General features: G+C 40.0%; 1 protein-coding gene across 6 annotated transcripts in view; it reads left to right on the forward strand.

Annotated features, from left to right (window-relative positions):
- The first annotated feature begins 481 nt into the window (after positions 1 to 481).
- NCOA3 (nuclear receptor coactivator 3) overlaps positions 482 to 20390 on the forward strand; it is a 132419-nt gene continuing 112510 nt past the window's right edge. For all 6 annotated transcript variants that reach the window (XM_035006496.1, XM_035006495.1, XM_035006499.1 and 3 more), the window contains exon 1: positions 482 to 623. The gene's annotated coding sequence lies outside the window, so the exon portion shown is untranslated. The remainder of the gene's footprint in view (positions 624 to 20390) is intronic.

Here is a 20390-nt window from a genome sequence, read left to right on the forward strand (position 1 = left end):
AAGTTACTCCGTGGGATGATACTTAGGGACTGAATATATAGAGAATATACTGTTGCCAAACAACCTTTCGCCCAGTGGCTTTAGCATCTAATGCACAACCCGGTGGCTTCTGACCTTGGGCCTCAGTTTGCTCATCTGAACAATGAGGGTAACAGCGATCCCAAAAGGCTGCTTGTTTTGAGGATCAGTGCTTGGCACACAATAAACGCTCCGTAAATGTTAGATATTACTGGACGAAGGCAAGTGTGACAAGATTAAGGGCAGGGCCAGAGCAGCATTCTAGTCCTCCGGACCCTGCCGCAGCTCCCAGGCAGCGATCGAGGGAGAGCGGCCAGAGGGTCCACACCGCCACGCCCTCGAGCCGCGGGAGCTGGGCGGAGCGGGGGCATCTAGCGCCCAGGCCGCGCAAGGCCCCCTGGGACCGGTAGTGCTGGGCGTGGCCTCGGGACTACATATCCCGGAGGCCCCCGCGCCGCGGCTCCAGGCGCTGCCGCCTCAGCCCCTCCACAGCGACGGCGGCGGCCGCGGCGGCTGAGTCGGTGGCGGCGGCAGTGGTGGCGGCTGCGGGCTGAGCGGCGAGTTTCCGATTTAAAGCTGAGCTGCGAGGAAAATGGCGGCGGGCGGTGAGTGGAGATAAAGGAGGAGCGGCGGCGGGCGAGGGGGTGGAGTGCGAGGCGGAGGGAAAGGGCGAGTCCCGGGGCTGCCGCGAGCCGGGGGCTGCGGCTCCGCGGAGGCACTGAGGGGCGCGCCGAGAGGGGGGCGCGCTGAGATAGTTTCGGGGTGTCGGGGCCGCGCTGCTTCTCCGCAGTCCGGGGCGGCCCGCAGCCGGAGGAAGGGGAGTCGAGGTGGGGCGGCAGCCGCCTTGGGGGTGCAAGGAGGTCCCCGCGCGGAGGGGTCACCCCGACGAGTTTGGGGGGACCGCGGGGGCCCGCTTTTCCTTCCTGTCCCTAAAGTTTTATCTTCTCCCAGCCCTTCGGGCTGCTTTAACGCTCCCCGCGCCCCCCTCCTCCCGCTGCCTCGGCTCCTTCGCAGTTATTCTGAAGAATTAGGGGGCGGGGGAAACCGCACAGACCCCACTGACCCCCACACCAGCCTCCCCGTCGCACTCAGAATCGGGCTGCATTTTGTTGCTGTGTTTCCTCCTTCACTTGGGCGTTTTTAATATTTTAACACGAATTATCTGCGGAATTTCATTTTGGGCACGGGTAGGTTCTCCGCAGTTTTCTCAGTGAAAAGGCATTTTGCTACCTCTGGTGTGAAGGTTGGGAAATGGCAAGTGGGAAGTTGGCGGATCGAATTTGGGGTTTGGCTGTCTTTATTAGTACTATTTTTCCCGTCCCCATCTCTGATCTTACATACATTGATTCAATTTATAATGATTTAAATTGTCTTGCACATGCTTTAAAAAAACAAACACCCCAAAACCAAAAAACCATGAGTCGTTGGAAGGCTTAGTTGCTTCTAGTTTGAGGGCGCTTAGGGTGGAAAAGTTAACCAAAAGAGCAGTTGTGAGAGGGAGAAAGCATCGTTTCAGAATCTCACTAAGCAGGAGGAGTTCGGGATTCCTAAATGGAATGACATGAAAGGTATGAAATTCTCCCGAAGTCGAAACTTCTTTTTTCCCCTCCCGAATGTGAAGACTTCCTTTTTTGCAGTTTTTGAGCAGCGCTTCAAAGCCAACCTGTTTTTGTTATTAAGCCTGTACCGTAAAGAAACAGGAAGGCGAGTACCAGCTGTCTTGCTGCAGTGGGTTTAAATGGATTTGAATGAGATGAGTGAGCGGTAGTAGTATTGAGTGAGATTGCTGCATCTCCTTGATTTAAATGCCTGGCCTCGGATCCACCTAACTGGTCCCTGGCTGCAAGAAAGCTTCAGTATGTGTTGCAGCAGGTTGTATAGAGGATGACGGAAAAAACCACCCCCCCCCCAAAAGAAAACAACAACAAAAAACCCCCAAACATAGGTCTTGTGAATGCCGCATAAACTGTTAAACGGAAATCTGGAAGTTCATGAAATGTTCTTGAAAAAAATTTAAATTACTGCTCTATTTAGGTTATACCAGATAGAATACCCAACTGGAAAGGTACACAAACATTGAAAAATGAGTCTCTCCTCTAAACCCTCCAATTTGGGCTCCTTGGAGGCAGTGACTTTTACTGGTTTCTAGAGTATCTTTGGTCTTTGGAATAATTATTTTAAGATTTTTACTTGAAACATATCCTTGTTGGGTGCCAAAGCAGGAAAATAAAATGAACAGGAGAAAGGGAAAATGTGGAGGGAATATTGTTTTCTTTTCACTGTCTTGAACAAATGTTGATAGCTATTAAGAAAGGGCTTCTGAACTTACTGCTTATGTTGCCTTGTGTACTAACACCCTTAAAGAAGTAACAATCTATGGGGCTTTAGGATGAAGAATGCTGCCAGGGTTCATTGTTTGTATGTAAGATGAAGCCTCTGTTTGTAACATGTAAAATGATATTGAACGCTATGGCTCCTGTCACTGGAGGTTGCTTCAGGTTCTGCATTTAAATGAGCAGTAATCTAGGTTGCCTGTGATCCTAAATTATAGTGGTATTTTCTGTATTGATAGAAGTGACTTAATTGTCCAATCAGTATTAAAAAAAGGTATATGCCAGCTTCTAGCATATAGAACTACATTTTGGACATGAGGATTGTGGAATAAATGGGAAGCTGTAATGTTTCTAGAGGAGTTGTATGAAATATTTTTACCATAAAATATTCCTTACCTACAGAGGCTTTGAAAATGCAAAACAGCCTCAGCATAATTAACAGATTTTGTATTTTTGTAAGTTTTAGAATGGTGGTTTGAAATTTACCAACACTAACAATTCATTAAAAAAATTCAATGATACTAGAGTTTAGGCTATTAGGAATTATATTAAATCATTTCACTATATTTTGAAATTCAGTATACTGTGCACCCACCCCCCCAAGAGTTACTTCTTGGGGCACCTGGGTGGCTCAGTCGATTAAATGTCTGCTTTTGGCTCAGGTCATGATCCCAGGGTCCTGAGATCGAGCCCCGCATCACGCTTCCTGCTCAGCGGGGAATCTGCTTCTCCCTCTTCCTCTGGCTGCCGCTCCCCCTGCTTGTGCTCTCTCCCTCTCTGTCAAATAAATAAATAAAATCTTTAAAAAATTAAAAAAAAAAGTGTGCCTGGGTGGCTTAGTTGGTTAAGCGACTGCCTTCGGCTCAGGTCGTGATCCTGGAGTCCCGGGATCGAGTCCCACATCGGGCTCCCTGCTCAGCGGGGAGTCTGCTTCTCCCTCTGACCCTCCTCCCTCTCATGCTCTCTGTCTCTCATTCTCTCTCTCTCAAATAAATAAATAAATAAATAAATCTTTAAAAAAAAATTAAAAAAAGATTTCTTATATCAGGGATATATTCTTATCCCTATTTAAGAATTATTTCAATAAATCCTCCCCCCCCAACAAATAAATTAGAATTCATCCAGTAAGGAGTCTGTGTACTGTTGGACCCTGGATCCTTTTTCTAGGCTATGCGAAATAAAAAATAGTTTTTGAAATGGTCACTTACTAAAGCCTTCTTGACTGGTCTTTTGAAATAAACTTCCTTACCGTGTCAGGGACATAATAAAGAGAAGTTTTTTTTTTAAAATTGTTTTTATTTAGTCTTTTGTGTATTAACTGTATGATTCTAGAATATTTTTTATTTTTTTTGAAGATTTTATTTATTTGACAGCGTGCGAGAGAGAACAGCAGGCAGAGGGGCAGGCAGATGGAGAAGCAGGCTCCCTATTTTGGAGAGCCCGATGTGGGGCTTGATCCCAGGACCCTGAGATCATAAACTGAGCTGAAGGCAGACACTTAACTGAGCCATCCAGGTGCCCCTCGAATAGTTTCTTTTAAAGACTACTGTGTTTTTGAGAAGTTTTTTAAAAGAATAATTTAAAAATATTTTAGTTTGGACAGTAGGGTAAGATAAAAAAACAAACTACTATTGTTCTGTGCCAAATTGGTGTTAAAATAAATGGCTTTAGGGTTTCTTTTGCATTTTTTTAGACTATATAATGTCAGGCCTTGGCCTGAGGATGTAGACTACTTTTGAAAACTAGATTTGTTGCAAGTTTAGAATGAGTATAGCCTCCAGTGGCTGTCTACACTGGAAAGCAACCACAATTTAATGCAGTTGTTAAATCTGATGCTACCTAGGACTAGAAAAACGAATTGTTGATCATGTTGACGAGTTTCTCACAGGTTAAACCAGAGAGTACCTGTCCCAGTTTGGTTTGAACTTACTATATATTCTGTAGTGTAGAATATTCTTTTTTTTTTTTTTTTTTTCCATTATTGAGTGGTTAAAGCTCTGAGAGCAGAAGATTAGTACTGGAAATGTATATTAACTTTTCTTCTTTCTCATAGTTCAACAGATTAAAGAAATAGGTGACTGTATGTTTAGATCCTCACGGATAGCATTGAGATTGAGTACTGCAGTAAAACGTAGGCATTTTCTTCTGTTTTATTGAGTGCTTTTTGGGGGTGGGGGAGGGGATTACAAAATGAACATTTCTCCGTTAAAGTGGAGGAGGGGCTCTATTGTAATGAGGCTTATTCCTTCATTTTGTTAGTGTTTGCTGGGTAAATTCATTTAGCCCATTGGATTTCTGATAGGGTTTCTGGGAGATTGTTTTGGGTTAAGGGTGCAGTTTATCCAGAGTCTAACCTTATTTTCAGCTCCTAACAAATGATGGAATTGACTTGAATTTAATCGCCTTTCCCTTTCCTACCTTCTGGTGGAGAGTTGTTAAATGAACAGGAAAATGGCCAGAAGATACACAGCAGGAGTTGAAAGGAAGACCTGTGCTGTCTAGGAGGCTGATTTAGCCACAGACTGGATAATCTTAGACTACATACTGCCAGTTCCCAACTTTGTCAGCATTAACTCAGTTTGGTAGATTCTGCCAGCCTGCCTGGGTCAATTTACAGGGGGGTAGTAATAAAGGTTTATTTAACTGTAGTAAATTTTGTGGCCTAGAGGCAAAGGAAAGAAGTCTGATCTATCTGGCAAACGGGCTTTACCCATTTCAAAGAATATTTTAAGAGCAAATGGACTAGTCTTTTTTTTGAGTGTAACTTTTCTTGTCTGCTGGTCACCTATGAAGGTATTCTTCTGAAATGTTTAATTTCTTTGGTTAGAGGTTATGAGTGAGGGTTCTGAAGTTTCACTTTTTGGAAACTAGGCTGATTAGATTACTAAATTTAACTCTTCCTCATCCATGTAAAGATGAAAAGGGAATATTGGCATGAGTACCACATAGTAATGGATAATCTACTGCTCCCTGGGGCTTTGCTTCTGGTGGCTAAGCAGCTGAGTAGGAGTGGTAGATGGATAGATGGGAAAAGACTGCAGAAGTCAGCATAATCCTCAATTAGGATAAGCCTCATGGTTAATTGAATGTTGAGTGTACAGGTTAAATCTCATTATAACAAACTCCAGGGGCCTAGCTAAATTATTTTGTTGTACTGGGATTGAGCGTTTTTGAATATTGTTTGAAATAGATTTGTCTTTGTTTTTGTTAGAGGTGTTGGAAAAATTTTTATTTATTGTAACAGTTTGACAAGTTGTTACTCATGAACCAATGTGTTTGACATTCATTTTTAATGCTTTTGCCTTTTAAAAAAGGAAAGAACACATGTTTAACTGGGTATATAATTTATCCCCCCTCCCTACGCCACATGTCTCAGTCTAGAGTAGCACCATTGGTTTATCTCAAAAACCACATAAACTTATAAGTACGACTGCCACCATCAAAGTGTGGTCATAGGAAATGGGAAATTCCCCAGGTTTCCAGGTGACTGCTGCTGGTAATTTTTTCTGCCCTTGGTAACTTTTTTTTTTAAATATTTTTTTAATTTATTCATTCAAGACACAGAGATAGAGAGAGAGAACACGAGCAGGGGGAGAAGCAGAGGGAGGGGGAGAAGGAGGCTCCCCGCTGAGCAGGGAGCCTTGGTGCGGGGTTGGAGCCCGGTGCGGGGCTCGATCCCAGGACCCTGGGATCATGACCTGAGCAGAAGGCAGACGCTTTAACCATCTGAACCACCCAGGCGCCCCTGCCCTTGGTAACTTTTTAAAAATAAATGAATATACTTCATTTTGGTGTGAACTTTACTTTGTCAGCAATAATTAAGGTAGCCCTTTTCCATTGATCCAGTGTAGTTCGAGACAGAGATCTATATGGTGTTTAAAAAAAAGTGATGGTAGTATTGTAGTCATAAATACGGAATTTTTCAGAAACAGGATTAATATATGTATGAGAAAAATACTATTATGCTTGGCCAGAAATAGTTTTTTTCCCCTGCCCTGTACTTTCAGATTGGTGTTCGGCGAATTTAAGGCATTTACATCTCAGAGAGTTGTGATTGGGTGTAGCAAGACATTTTTGAAGTCATTCTTTTAAATAGATGTTCCATGAAGGAGGGAAAATCTGAAAGAGGGAATTTCAAAGCAACCCAAGCAGTGTTTTGAAAGTTCTTGAGTCAAGAATAATGACTGGCTAGTAGGCAGGAAGCCTGCAGTTGCATTGTGGTATTGTTCCTCCATCTTATGCATTTGAGAACTTAAGCACAAAAGAGGAGAAAGCGTGGGGAGGGGAAGAAAGAGTTTTAACAAAAAAAAAGGGGGGGGAGGGAGACTTTTAGAGTAAATATTCTTTGCTGTTCTGTTTAAGTGAAATCTAAAACCAAATTATTTTTACTTTGAGAGGAAGTGTTTATCATAATCTAAATGTCCTAAACTGACATTTTTATAAATGAGAATTAATTGTTACTAGTGGAAAGAGCAGCATGATCATACGCTCAGTTTTAAAACAACTTTAATTAAAAAAAAAAAAAATCTCGGGGGCTTGGCTAACTTACTCGGAAGAGCATGTGACTCTTGATCTCCAGGCCATGAGTTCGAGCCCCACATTGGGGGTAGAGATTACTAAAAATAAACTTCTATAAAAAAAATTTACATGTGAAAACCTTTGAATATTTTCCCCTTTTGTTACCTAATCGTTTGTTAGCTTGTTACTTTAAAAATGATACTTACCTGGGGCACCTGGGTGGCTCAGTTGGTTAAGCGACTGCCTTCGGCTCAGGTCATGATCGAGTCCCACGTCGGGCTCCCTGCTCAGCGGGGAGTCTGCTTCTCCCTCTGACCCTCCTCCCTCTCATGCTCTCTGTCTCTCATTCTCTCTGTCTCTCTCTCGCAAAAAAAAAAAAAAAAAAAAAAAGAGATACCTGTGAAGAGTTGAGAATAATTTGTAAGCTAGTACTGTAAGCTTCCTGCAAATCAGTCTTTAGGTCTTAAAATTTACGAAACAAAGGGGGTGGAGTATGTGGTCTTCCAGGGCTCATTATATTAGAAAATTTTATAAACTTGAAGCATTTTATAAATATGTAGAATGTCCTTATATTTAAATTGTTTTGGTCAAACATTAAATGGATTAAGCTCTTTATACCAGATATGGTAATCTTTCAGTGTTGACTCATCAGTTTGGAGTAGGATGACTTTGAGCCCTTGACTTCACCCTAGTATATGCTTTAAGCTGTAAAGCGTGTGCTTGCATACATGTGCCTCTGTAAGCGGGAGGGGGAGAGAATTTTCAGTCCCCTCCTTTTGTTGTAAGAAAATGAAGTCATATTTTTCTTTACTCTCAGTAAAGCTGTCATCAGTGAAATGGATTATTGAATTTAAGTCACTCTGTAGAGTAGCTGTATCAGCTTGATTTTGTTTCCAGATTGAAATTTAGCAACTTTATTTGAAAATGTTTTAAGGATTACCCAGTGTTCTCTTCACCAGATTGTGTCTTTTGTCTAAACACATTCTGCTCCATCCAAGCTCATCTCTTTTCTCTTTACCTGTCTGGTGGTGGTTGTGTTTTATAAGATTTTCATCCCAGCCAAGATGTTTGGCCCCCTTGCTGTCAGAGCACGTGTTTGGCTGCATCTAGGAAAATCTAACTTTGCCAATGAGAAGAATAACTACACACGTTACATCCATTGGAAGGCCAGTAGTATCTTCTTCATGTAATAAGACAAAAACTATTACTATGTTAAGTATTAAGAATATTTCATCAGGAATCAATAAAATGAATTCAGAAGCTACTTTCAAAGTGCACAACCACATCTAGAATGGTGGAAGCCTTAGGTGGATGGATCCCAAATTAGGTGAACCTGGAATTGGGAAATTGTCCAATAAACTCCAGTTTTCTTTTTCTTTCCTCAAAGTACGAGATACCTCCCACATGTTACTTTTTAAACGGACTTTTCCTACCACCGTTCTTTTAGCCTTAAGCTTTAATCATCTTCAATTTGCTATTGTTTGGCGACTGCCCACTCCGCCGTACAAACACATACTTAACCAGTGTTTATTAAGCTTGTAGTATTAAGGCACTGTGAGAGTTAAAAAGGTTTTGACCTCCAAGTGTGCACAATCAATCAGTTACTCACATCACTTCACTACAAGGCAATCTATTTTGCTTCTAAAGATCAAGAAGTTCAGAGGAGGAAAGGGACTTCTTCTGACCAGGTGATCAGGATGCAGGACTTTGAAGAATGAGTAAGATTTTAATATGGAGAGAGCAGTGTCTGTTGGTGAGAAATCATTAGTAAGAGCTTAGACGTAAGGTATTTTAAGACTTGGTCATTTAAATATTCAATAAATGTTAAGTGAGTGGATTTGAATAAACTGGTTTTGTTTTTGCAGAGTCCTATTGATACATTTCTCTTAAATATATTTTCATTACAATTTCTGAAACTGTAGTTCAAGCCCTTTATTTCTAGATTATGTAACAGCTTTCAAAGTAGTCTCTGTTCTTTCCCTAAGTCCTCTCTGTACTTACTAAACATCATTTTGATTACAGTTTTTGCTTAAAAATCTGCACAGTACAATCCAAAATCCTTAACCTGATATTCAGTTCTTATCATAGTCTTTTTAAAATTAATCTTTCCCATTTTTATTGCCCCTTATTTCAGTCACGCTGCTTCTTTCTGCCTCTTCTCCCTTGCTATGTAGGCCAGTCTTTTAAGGTCCGGTTCAGATCCTGTCTCATTTAAGTAAATTTCCCAGACCACCACAACGGAAAATTTGGTTATTTTCTGATATTATTGTCTCCTCACATGCATAGGAGTCAGTATTTATTGATTGGTAGGACAGATTCAGTCAAATTGTCTATTTTTTTGAGGTGGGTACTATTCCTATAATAAGCTTTTGAAATCCTGTATTATTTTTTCAGTCATACTCATTTTAAGTCCCCCCAAATGCTTGGTGTTTGGATATGAAAGTTTCTAGAGTTCTAACTCTCAAGTCCACTTTTCTATCTGGATATTGAGATAAAATTAGTGTCCTAAAGATTTGCTTGGGACCTATGTCTCCCTCATAAAGTTGTCCCAGATAAATCATGTCTGGGTCTTAGAATACATTCATATTTCCCAAATGCCCTAGGACTGGAAAGTCCTTCTCTGAGTTGTTCAAATGTTTTTATTCAGTACCACTGTTCTCCACAAAGAATTGTGCTAAGCACTGTAGGTGTTAAAAGCCCTTTGTGATATAGGAGCTTATAATCTAGTTGAGAAATAAGTATAATTGAAAAAATACAGTTGCAGCAATTCATAAATAAGTGGTTCAGAAGTTCAGAGGAAGAAAAGGTCGTTTTCAACTGGAATTGTTGGGAAAACTTAATGGAAGAGATGGGTTAGATCTAAAGGGAATTAGTTGCTGCTTCTGATCCCTCTTTCCCACATCTTTTATTCTATAATGCTTAGTTGCAGTGAAAGAAAAAAAAGTTTTTTTTAAATTGAAAAGGAGGCATAAACTTGGTGGAGTTGAAGCAGTACAAAAAGGTATACCTTGAGAAAGTGAGGATCATGGTCCCCCAGGTCTTTGGTCTTGATAGCTACCCCCCTTCCCAAAGGCTACTGAAGTTAGAGGATATTCTCTACATATAGTTGTGGATGTCTCTCTTTCCAGTATTTTTCAGTATTTTTTCCCTAATCTCTCCCTCTCCCTCTTTGTTTCTTCTTTTCCTCTTTATTTCTTTTTTCTTTTTTTTAAAGATTTTTATTTATTTACTTGACAGAGAGACACAGCGAGAGACGGAACACAAGCAGGGGCAGTGGGAGAGGGAGAAGCAGGCTTCCTGTCAAGCAGGGAGCCTGATGCGGGGCTCGATCCCAGGACCCTGGGAATCACAACCCGAGCTGAAGGCAGATGCTTAACGACTGAGCCACCCAGGCGCCCTCCTCTTTATTTCTGATTAAAATGGGGCTCCCACTATGTTCATTTAACAAAACAACTTGGAGAGCCTTCTGTATCTCACATTTTTATTTTATTTATTTGTTATTATTATTTTTTAAAGATTTTTATTTATTTATTTGACAGAGACACAGTGAGAGAGGGAACACAAGCAGGGGGAGTGGGAGAAGGAGAAGCAGGCTTCCGGCAGAGCAGGGAGCCTGATGCGGGGCTTGATCCCAGAACCCTGGGATCATGACCTGAGCCGAAGGCAGATGCTTAACGACTGAGCCACCCAGGCGCCCCTTTATCTCACATTTTTAAAAGGCTATATAATATTCCATTGTACAGATGGATTTTGTATAACCTATTTTAACCAGTTCTGCATCGCTATTTCCAATCTTTTACTATTTTGATTGTTACTGCAGTGAACTATATGTAGATCTGTGTGTAGGCTTGAGTATATCTCAGTATAGACATTTTGGAGGTGAAATTTCTGAATCAAAGGAAACATACATTTAAAACTTTAATGGTTCTGGGGCGCCTGGGTGGCTTAGTTGGTTAGGCGTCTGCCTTCGGCTCAGATCATGATCCCAGGGTCCTGGGATCCAGCCCTGCATTGGGCTCCTTGCTCAGCAGGAGCCTGCTTCTCCCTCTCCCTCTCCTGTGTGCTCTCCCTCTCTCTCAAATAAATAAATAAAATCTTAAAAAAACACAAAACTTTAATGGTTCTTTCCTAGTTGCTTCCAAAGAGATTATACTAAACTTACACTTTCACCTGTTGCTTATGAGAGCCACATTTCTTCTTTCTTTTTTTTTTTTTAAAGATTTTATTTATTTATTTGACAGAGACAGAGACAGCGAGAGCAGGAACACAAGCACGGGGAGTGGGAGAGGGAGAAGCAGGCTTCCTGCTGAGCCGGGAGCCCGATGTGGGACTCGATCCCAGTATCCTGGGATCATGACCTGAGCTGAAGGCAGTCACTTAACCAACTAAGCCACCCAGGCGCCCTGTTATTTCTTTTTAAGTAGTCTCTATGCCCAGTGTGGGGCTCGAACTCATGACCCCCAAGATCAGGAGTCACATGCTCCACCAACTGAGCCAGCCAGGCTCCCCTCTTACTTATCTTTTAAAAATTTATCCCTTCTCTTGCTTGACCGCTTGAAGGCATGAAATCTATTGTTCATTATCTAAGAGTATGAAACTAAACTCCTTCCCGTGGAATTCCCAAAGCCTTTCATAATCTGACTCTAATCTACATTTCCAGTATTATCTCCTTGATTCTATGTATTTTGTACTCTAGTTGCTGTTAAGTTTCCCTTGTTCTGTCTTCCCCGCTCTTATCCTAGTAAAATTCTCTTTCCTGTGTTCTGATTCATATTCTTAGATACAAAAGATAAAAGCTACCATTTATTCAAGCCTGTATGCTTGGACGGTTGGGTGTTTAATGTACATCATCTCATTTAATAGTCTTTTGTACTGTAGAGTCCTTTTTTCCCTTCAAATGAAGTCTTCTACAAAACCCTGTTCAAAATAGAAAATGTGATTTTATTAAAATTTATTTTCTAAGTTGAAATTTAAACTGTTTGCTGGTTATAAAGGCAGTGAAAATGAGATTGCTGTGATGAATATAAAAATTTGAAATTGGGTTATGAAGAACTATTATGGATCTAAATCCATCTCTGCCTCTAGTTTATTTCTGTATTATGAAAATCCCAACTCATACAGAGCTTTGGTTGCAAATGGTCTCAGTTCAAAAATATTTTTTGATATATATAACAGTTACACATGGGACAAATTAAAAAGGTACCAAAGAGAATACAGTGGAAAGTAAGGCATCCTTCCTCAGCTGTCTCCTAGCCACCTCCCTATCCCGTCTCAGAGTTATTGTTAACTGTAGTCATTGTTAACTCAAGGCATATAAATGCACATGCTTAAAAGCTTTTAAGTTTAGTGAATTTCTCCTACATTTTTGGGTAAATTTTATATTAAAGTGTAGCATACATTCAGAAAAACGCACAAATATAGGCAGATAATTTTTTCTTTTTTTTAAAGATTTTATTTATTTATTTGACAGAGACACAGCGAGAGAGGGAACACAAACAGGGGGAGTGGGAGAGGGAGAAGCAGGCCTCCCGCAGAGCAGAGAGCCCGATGTGGGGCTCAATCGCAGGACCCTGGGATCATGACCTGAGCCAAAGGCAGACGCTTAACGACTGAGCCACCCAGGCGCCCCTATTAGTGCTATTTCTTTGTATAGGTATATCCCAGTTTATCTGTTCACCTGTTGATGAACATCTGGGTTGTGTTCAGTTTTTGGTTATCAAAAATATAGCTTCTTTGACATTTATATACAAGGATTTGTTGTGACATAGGCTTTTATTTCTCTTGAGTGAATGGAATGTCTGTTATATAGTAATTGTATGTCGAACACTTAAAAATTTTAAGAAACTGGGGTGCCTGGGTGGCACAGTCGGTTAAGCATCCGACTCTTGGTTTCTGCTCAGGTTGGTGATCTCAGAGTTATGAGATCAAGCCCCAAATTGGGCTCTGTGCTCAGTGCAGAGTCTGCTTGAGACTTTTTCTCCTGCTTCCCCAATGCACTTGAGTTCTCTCTCTCTCCCTGCCCCCTGCCTCTAAAATAAAATAAAATCTTAAAAATATTTTTCTTTTAAAAGAAACTGCTACTTGTATCTCAAAGTGGTTGTACCATCTTACATTTCTCCCAGCAGTGTATGGTAGTTTTGGTTATTCTACATCCTTACCAGCACTTGGCATGGGCAGTCTTTTTTTTTTTTTCCACCTTCTTTTTTTTAAAAGATTTTTTTTATTTTTGAGTAACACCCAGCATGGGGCTTCAGTTCACAACCCGAAGATCAAGAGTCCAGGCTCCACTGACTGAGCCAGCCAGGCATCTCGATATGGTCAGTCTTTTTAATGTTAGCCATTCTAGTGGGTGTATAGTGGTATTTCATTGTGGCTTTATTTTTAAATTTTTTAAAAAGATTTTATTTGAGAGAGGGAGAGAGAGAAAAAGAGAGAACAAGCAGGAGGGGCAGTGGGGAGAGGGAGAAGCAGGCTCCTCGCTGAGCAGGGAGCCCGACGCAGGGCTTGATCATGACCTGAGCCTAAGGGAGACGCTTAACCAACTGAGCCACCCCTGTGCCCCCATTGTGGCTTTAATTCGAGTTTCCTTAATGACTAATAATGTCGAGCATATTTTCATGTACTTATTTAGGTCAAGTGTCTGTTCATATTTTTTGCCCATTTTTAAGTTGGGTTGTTTATCTAATTGAAATGTAAGAGTTCTTTAGAAACAACCCTTTTTGGATATATGTTTTAGAAATATTTAATTTGAGGGGCACCTGGGTGGCTCAGTTGGTTAAGCATCCAACTCTTGATTTTGGCTCAGGTCATGATCTCAGAGTTGTGAGATAAGAGCCCTGCATTGGGCTCTATGCTGGGTGTGGAACCTACTTAAGATTCTCTCTCTTCCTCTGCTCCACCCTGCACCCCCCTGCTTGCATGCTGTTCTCTCTAAAAAAAAATAATAATTTGAGACTGTGGTAGGCCGTTTCATTTTCATAACTTTTTGGAAGAGCAAAAGTTTTTAATGTTTTTGGAATTCAATTTATTCATTTTTGTGTTTTATAGTTCATGCCTTTTTTGTTGCATTTAAGAATTCTTATCCCAACACAAGGTTATTAAGATTTTCTCTTAATGTTTTCTTCTAGAAGTTTTATAGTGTTAGCTCTTAAATTTGAGTTTATGCCCATTTGAGTTAATTTTTGTATATGGTGTGAGATAAGAGTTGAGGTTCATATTTTGGTATATGGCTATTGAATTTTTCCAGCACCATACATTTGCCATTGCATTGACTTGGCACCTTTGTTGAAAATCAGCCAAATACGTGCAGGTCAGTTTATCTGTCTGTCCTAACCCCAGTCTTGAAATCAGATAGGATAAATCATCCAACTCTGTCTTCCCCCCTCCCATTTGTTTTGCCTCTTCTACGCCCTTTGCATTTCTTTTTTTTTTATTTAAAGATTTTTATTTATTTATTTGACAGAGAGAGAGAGCGAGAGCAGGAACACAAGCAGGGGGAGTGGGAGAGGGAGAAGCAGGCTTCCTGCCGAGCAGGGAGCCCGATGTGGGACTCGATCCCAGGACCCTGGGATCATGACCTGAGCCGAAGGCAGACGCTTAACGACTGAGCCACCCAGGCGCCCCACCCTTTGCATTTCTATACAGTTGTTAGAAAAATCTTGTTGATTTCTGCAAAATCTCTGTGGGTGGTTTTGATTGTGATCCCACTCTGTTGTGGTTTTGATTGTGATTGCATTGAATCAATTGATAATTTGGGAAGAATTGATTTCTTAAAAATGTTATGTCTTCTAGATCGCTCTATTTAGGTCTTCTTTAATTTCTCCTAGTGTTTTGTAGTTACCAGCATATAGCTCTTATTGTCAAATTTATCACAAGTTCCATATTTTAAAATGTGATTATAGTTTTTAAAAAATTTCAACTTTCCAATAATTTTGTTAGTATACAGAAATGAGTAATTTTTATATCCTGTATATTTTATAACCTTGCTAAACTCATTTTTTAGTAGTGTTTATGTAGTTTGCTTAGGATTATATACATAGGTGATCATGTTGTTTGTGAATAGTTTTGTGCAATTATGCTTTTTGTTTTTTTCCTTTTTTTGTTTCTTTCTTTTACCTTTATTGTAATGACTAATGCTTCCAGGACAGTCTTGGGATTTTGATTGTGATCAGTTTGATCAGTTTGGGGGAGATATCTTTGATCTTTGTCTTACTCTCAGTCTTAGGGAGTAAGATGTTACTTAAAGTTCTGCTGATCTGCTTTGTATCAATATATCCTATCTCCCCTCCTTTTGTTACTGAGTTTTAAGAGTTTCTTTTTTAAAATGTATTTTCTGGATATACCTCTTTATCAGATGTATTTTGCAAATATTTTCTCACAGTCTTTGGTGGTGCAGATCTTTATTGGTGATCTGCAGTGTCTGTGTACTAATGCTCAAGTTTTGGTTATATATATATTTTGGGGAATAACAAGTGCTTTAAAGCTTGGTTAGCAGTTATTATAATCCCATTTTTTATTCATGTAAATGGAAGGAAAAACTAAAATTGTTAATTTAGAACATATCAGTTCTTTTTTTTTTTTTTTTTTTTAATTTGACAGAGAAATAGAGAACACAAGTAGGCAAAGCAGCAGGCAGAGGGAGAGGGAGAAGCAGGCTCTCTGCTGAGCAGGGAGCCTGACGTGGGGCTGATGCCAGGATGCTGGGATCATGACCTGAGCTGAAGGCAGCTGCTTAACTGACTGAGCCACCCAGGCGCCCCTAGAACATATGAGTTCTTAAACACAGTAAATTTTCTACTGTATTTAACTATTAAAAGTCATTTTTCATCTTAAATAGGCTGGAGCTTGATGTGTCTTTTTACCTCCTTAGTAAAAATGCAACAATAAGTTCTTGTCTACTTTCTCATTTATTATTACAGATTAAGATTAAAAACATCAGATATTTCAGTCTGGTATAATCCTAATGAAAAAGTGTTGAAGACCTTTGTAAAACTCTGAATCTTAGCCATGCCGGTTTGTCATTTTTCCTTCTTTAACCCTTACTGATCTCTGTGACTTAACCTCTGTAGTCCTTTCTCACCAAGCTACAGTGTATACTGTCTTCTCTTTTCATGGTTTGTGTGCCTTAACTATTCTGAATGTATTAGCTTTTGAATGCCTCCCCTACAAGCTAATGAGAAAAATACCAGCTTCACAATATGCTATTTATCACATTTAGTATTTATATTGAATTATTGGAACCTTAAATCACCTGAGTATTTTTCCCTGGATCCTCTTTTTTTCCCCTTGAAAAGAGTGACACCTTAGTTTGCTTACCAGTCCCCTCACCATAATTTGAAGATCTCTATTTTAATTCTTTTCTGTCTGAATTATTCTTTCTGTCATGCTGGAATTTTGGGATATTTTGCAATTTACATTTAAGAAGGCTAGTTTAAAAAAAAAAAACAGTGGAAATTTCCAGCTTAAAAAAATAAAACAGCTACTGGTCTAATAACTGCTTTGCAGGAAGAAAGAAATATGAAAAAGAACCGCAGACGTTCTGGATGTCAGCCTGTGAAATTTTCCACGATTCCTTATAATAACATGCAGGCATGCTTATACTGCTGGATTCAGTGCAACTGCAGTTGTGCTCTGAGTGGAATTTGAAGCTATTCTATCAATGATAAGATGGCACCTGGCCAGCTTTTAGTGATGAGTGCATAAATTCACACATCTAAGGTACTGTGTGTTTGTTTCATCTGTGGTCATAACACTGAACTTGCAAAGTTACTTAATCTTTAGATTCCAAAATTCCTGTTTTGAATGAATTTTGTTTTTTTTATTTAGTAGATTCATTATGCCCCTGAGAATATAGACACATAAAGTCATTATTGTGTAGATAACTTGTTTTATACTATATTGAAGAATGCTCAGAAAATTAAAACAAATTTTACACTTGAATTTTAAATTTCTTGAATTTTAAAATATTTTCATGAGCTTGATACTAATTTGGTGTGGATTCAAGAAACACTTTAACCTCTATTTCAGGTTCCTGTTAATGTTTCAAAGGGTCAGTAGACTTCAAGTTGATACTTATGTTGTGGTTTGGCTATTTCAAATTTGAAGGCAAATCCTATTACACTGTTTTCCTAGTGAAGGAAGTCCCCAGTTCTGTAAACTGGCAGAGCAGAATGGTGAGCAGATTATAAAAAGATTGGGATTGCCCACTTCTACTTTGCTTCATCTCTTTCATGGTAAATGCCTACCAGTGTTTTTAAGGAATCAAATTAAAAAATTCCGATTTTATGAATTTAACCTTTTAAATCCTTTTTTATGGGGGGGGTGGGAGTGGCAGAAGGAGAGAGAATTTTTTTTTTAAGATTTATTTATTTTAGAGAGAGAGCACGTGTGTGGGGATAGGAGCCAAGGGAGAGGGAGAGAGAGAATCTCCAGCACACTCCCTGCTGAGTGTGGAGCCTGACGTGGGGGTCAATCCCATGATCCTGAGATCATGACCTGAGCTGAAATCAAGAGTCAGACCCTTAACTGATTTTGTTTTTAAGTAATCTCTATACCCAACGTGCAGCTTGAACTCATAACCCCAAGATCAAGAGTCACATGCTCAGGGTGCCTGGGTGGCTCAGTCGGTTAAGCAGCTGCCTTTGGCTCAGGTCATGATCCCAGGGTTCTGGGATTGAGCCCTGCATCGGGCTCCCTGCTCCGTGGGGAGCCTGCTTCTCCCTCTCCCTCTGCCTGCCACTCCCCCTGCCTGTGCTCCCCCCCCCCCCCGCACCGTCAAATAAATAAATAAAAATCTTAAAAAAAAAGTTAAAAAAAGTCACATGCTCTACATACTGAGCCAGCTAGGTGCCCATAACCTTTTAAAATTCTTACGCATTTCTGCAGTGAGCAGTTTGGATGTTCAAAGTGATATAGCAGATAAACAGACATATCTTTCTGTGTTTGAACACCCCTGAGTCATTTATATTTTGGAAATAAAGGCATATAATGTATATCTTTTTCAGGACTGTTAGGTCTTAGAATTGAACAACAGTGTTGTGGTATAACCATAGCCTCCACCTCTTCTCTGTGGTCTCTTGCTCCTCCTTGTACAGTCTCATCCTTCCTCTTGATGTCTCCTGTATCTATAACTCTTCTGTCCTGTTCATGCCCTTCTTGTTCTCAGTCCTTTTTATCTCCCAACTATTTTTTTTTAAAGATTTTATTTATTTATTTGACAGAGAGAGACACAGCCAGAGAAAGAACACAAGCAGAGGGAGTGGGAGAGAGAGAAGCAGGCTCCCTGCTGAGCAGGGAGCCCAATGTGGGGCTTGATCCCAGGACTCTGGAATCGTGACCTGAGCCGAAGGCAGATGCTTAACGACTGAGCCACCCAGGCGCCCCTATCTCCCAACTATTTTATCCCTTTCCTCTTGGCCTAAATTTTCTTTTGGCCCCATAGCCTTTTTTGTCTTTGTCAACTTTCCATCCTTCAAGTATCTCATTTTTTCTAGTTACTCACTGTTAACCAAGTCTCTTTACCTGTGGAAGACTTCTTTGCTCCAGGTGTTCTCTGTTCCTGTCAGATTGATTTTCTTTTTGTCTTCGACCCCTGAAACATACATCCTCACACTGTCCCAAATCCTTTAATTCTCATTTCTGTTTCCATGTTTCAGTTTATTCTACAGAGATTTATTGAGTGCTAGCCATGTGTCTGGGTGTTCTCTAGATGTTAGGGATATACCAGGGACCAGAATGACTATGAAAAAAAAGCCTCATAAGGAGACTGGAAAGTGGTGTGTATGTGTGTTGTGGGATTTACACTTTAGATGGGTAGTCAATGGTTACCTTCTCTGAGAAAGTAGCATTTGAGCAGAGTGTCCAGGAAGTAAGCTTTGTGAATATTGGGGAGTGAGGAGTGATCTGTGGAGAGAGAACAGCCAGCGCAAAGGCCCTTTGGTAGGAGCATTCTTGAAGACCAGTAAGGTGGCTAGTGTGCTGGAGCCCAGTGAATAAAGGAGTAAGTAGGAAGAGAAGAACTCTGAGAGGTAACAGTGGTGGCTGTAATGTTTTCAGCTTTTACTTTGAGCATGGTGGAGAACCACTGCAGGTTTTTTATTTTTGGTTATTCCAGAAAGATCTTCTGACCATCCACCCTTCCCCCCCCATTTAAAGCATTTCATTTTTTGTTACAAAAGTAATTCATGTTCATTTGGAAAATACAGAAAAGTACAAAGGAGAAAATAAAGAGCAAATAAAGATTACCAGTAAATGTCATTCTCTGTTATTGAAGATTTTGTGTGTCTTTCTTTGTGCTTATATACATACATACATACCCCTTCTTCACTGTAGGGTTTTAGCAGACAACAAATAAACTGAATTAGGCTTTAAAGAGATCCCTTCAACTGCTTTATGAAAAGTAGCCTTAAGAGGGCAAGAAGCAGGGAGATTTATTAGAATGCTATTATTGTAATCCAGGTATGAGATAATATTGGCTTAGACCTAGGTGGTGGCAATGGAGGTGATAAGAAGTGGTCAGATTTTATATGTATTTTGAAGGTATAGCCAACAGAATTTCGTGATGGATTCAGTGTTGGGGGGATGGTGGGTAAGGGTGGGGCAGGGTAATAGAGAAGGAGGGAAGAATCAAGGGTGACTCAGATGTTTTTGGCTTGAACAACTAGAAACCTTTGGTTTCATTTTTCTTGTCAAACTATCCAAGGTTCAGTTCTGGCTCTATCTTTTATTATGTGTTTTTCCTGTTCATTTGAACTTGTGATTATTTCTTTCACCAAGTTTCTAGTCTGTTCTGCCCACCTTGGCACTTGGTACCCATCACAAGATGCCATATATAACAAATTGCTTCACGGGTATTAGTCTCCCTAACTAGTTAGTGAGCATCCATTTATTTATTTATTTATTTATTAAAAAATTTTTTTTAAAAAGTTTTATTTAAGTAATCTCTGCACCCCATGTGGGGCTCAAACTCATGACCCCAAGATCAGGAGTCGTATTAGAGGATCATGCTGAATTTATGAATCTGCTCAGGGACTAATAACATTGTGGCCATTCAGTAAATGTTGATTAACTGTATACTTCTCAGACTTGAGAACAAGGTATGAGAAAAATCTTAAAGTAAATGCCTATTTTAGCTTACTTTGCCATATTGGCATCTTTTGAGAATGAATTGTTTTAGTTCCCTCAGTTATTTTGAGTCTAAGAAACATTAAATACTTTTTATTTCCATAAAATGTTATCTATTTTCTTGAATTCAGCAGTATGAAGACTTTTTTTTAAATTTTTTTAATTTTTAATTTTTATTTTTTTATTTTTTTTTTAAAGATTTTATTTATTTATTTGAGAGAGAGAGAGAGAGCACATGAGGGGGGAGGGTCAGAGGGAGAAGCAGACTCCCTGCTGAGCAGGGAGCCGGACGCGGGACTTGATCCAGGGACTCCAGGATCATGACCTGAGCCGAAGGCAGTTGCTCAACCAACTGAGCCACCCAGGCGCCCATGAAGACTTTTTTTTTTTTTTTTTTAA

This window comes from Mirounga leonina, unplaced genomic scaffold (assembly GCF_011800145.1).
Source record: "Mirounga leonina isolate KUSES-001 unplaced genomic scaffold, KU_Mleo_1.0 Mir_150, whole genome shotgun sequence".
In the NCBI taxonomy this organism is placed as follows: Eukaryota; Metazoa; Chordata; class Mammalia; order Carnivora; family Phocidae; genus Mirounga; species Mirounga leonina.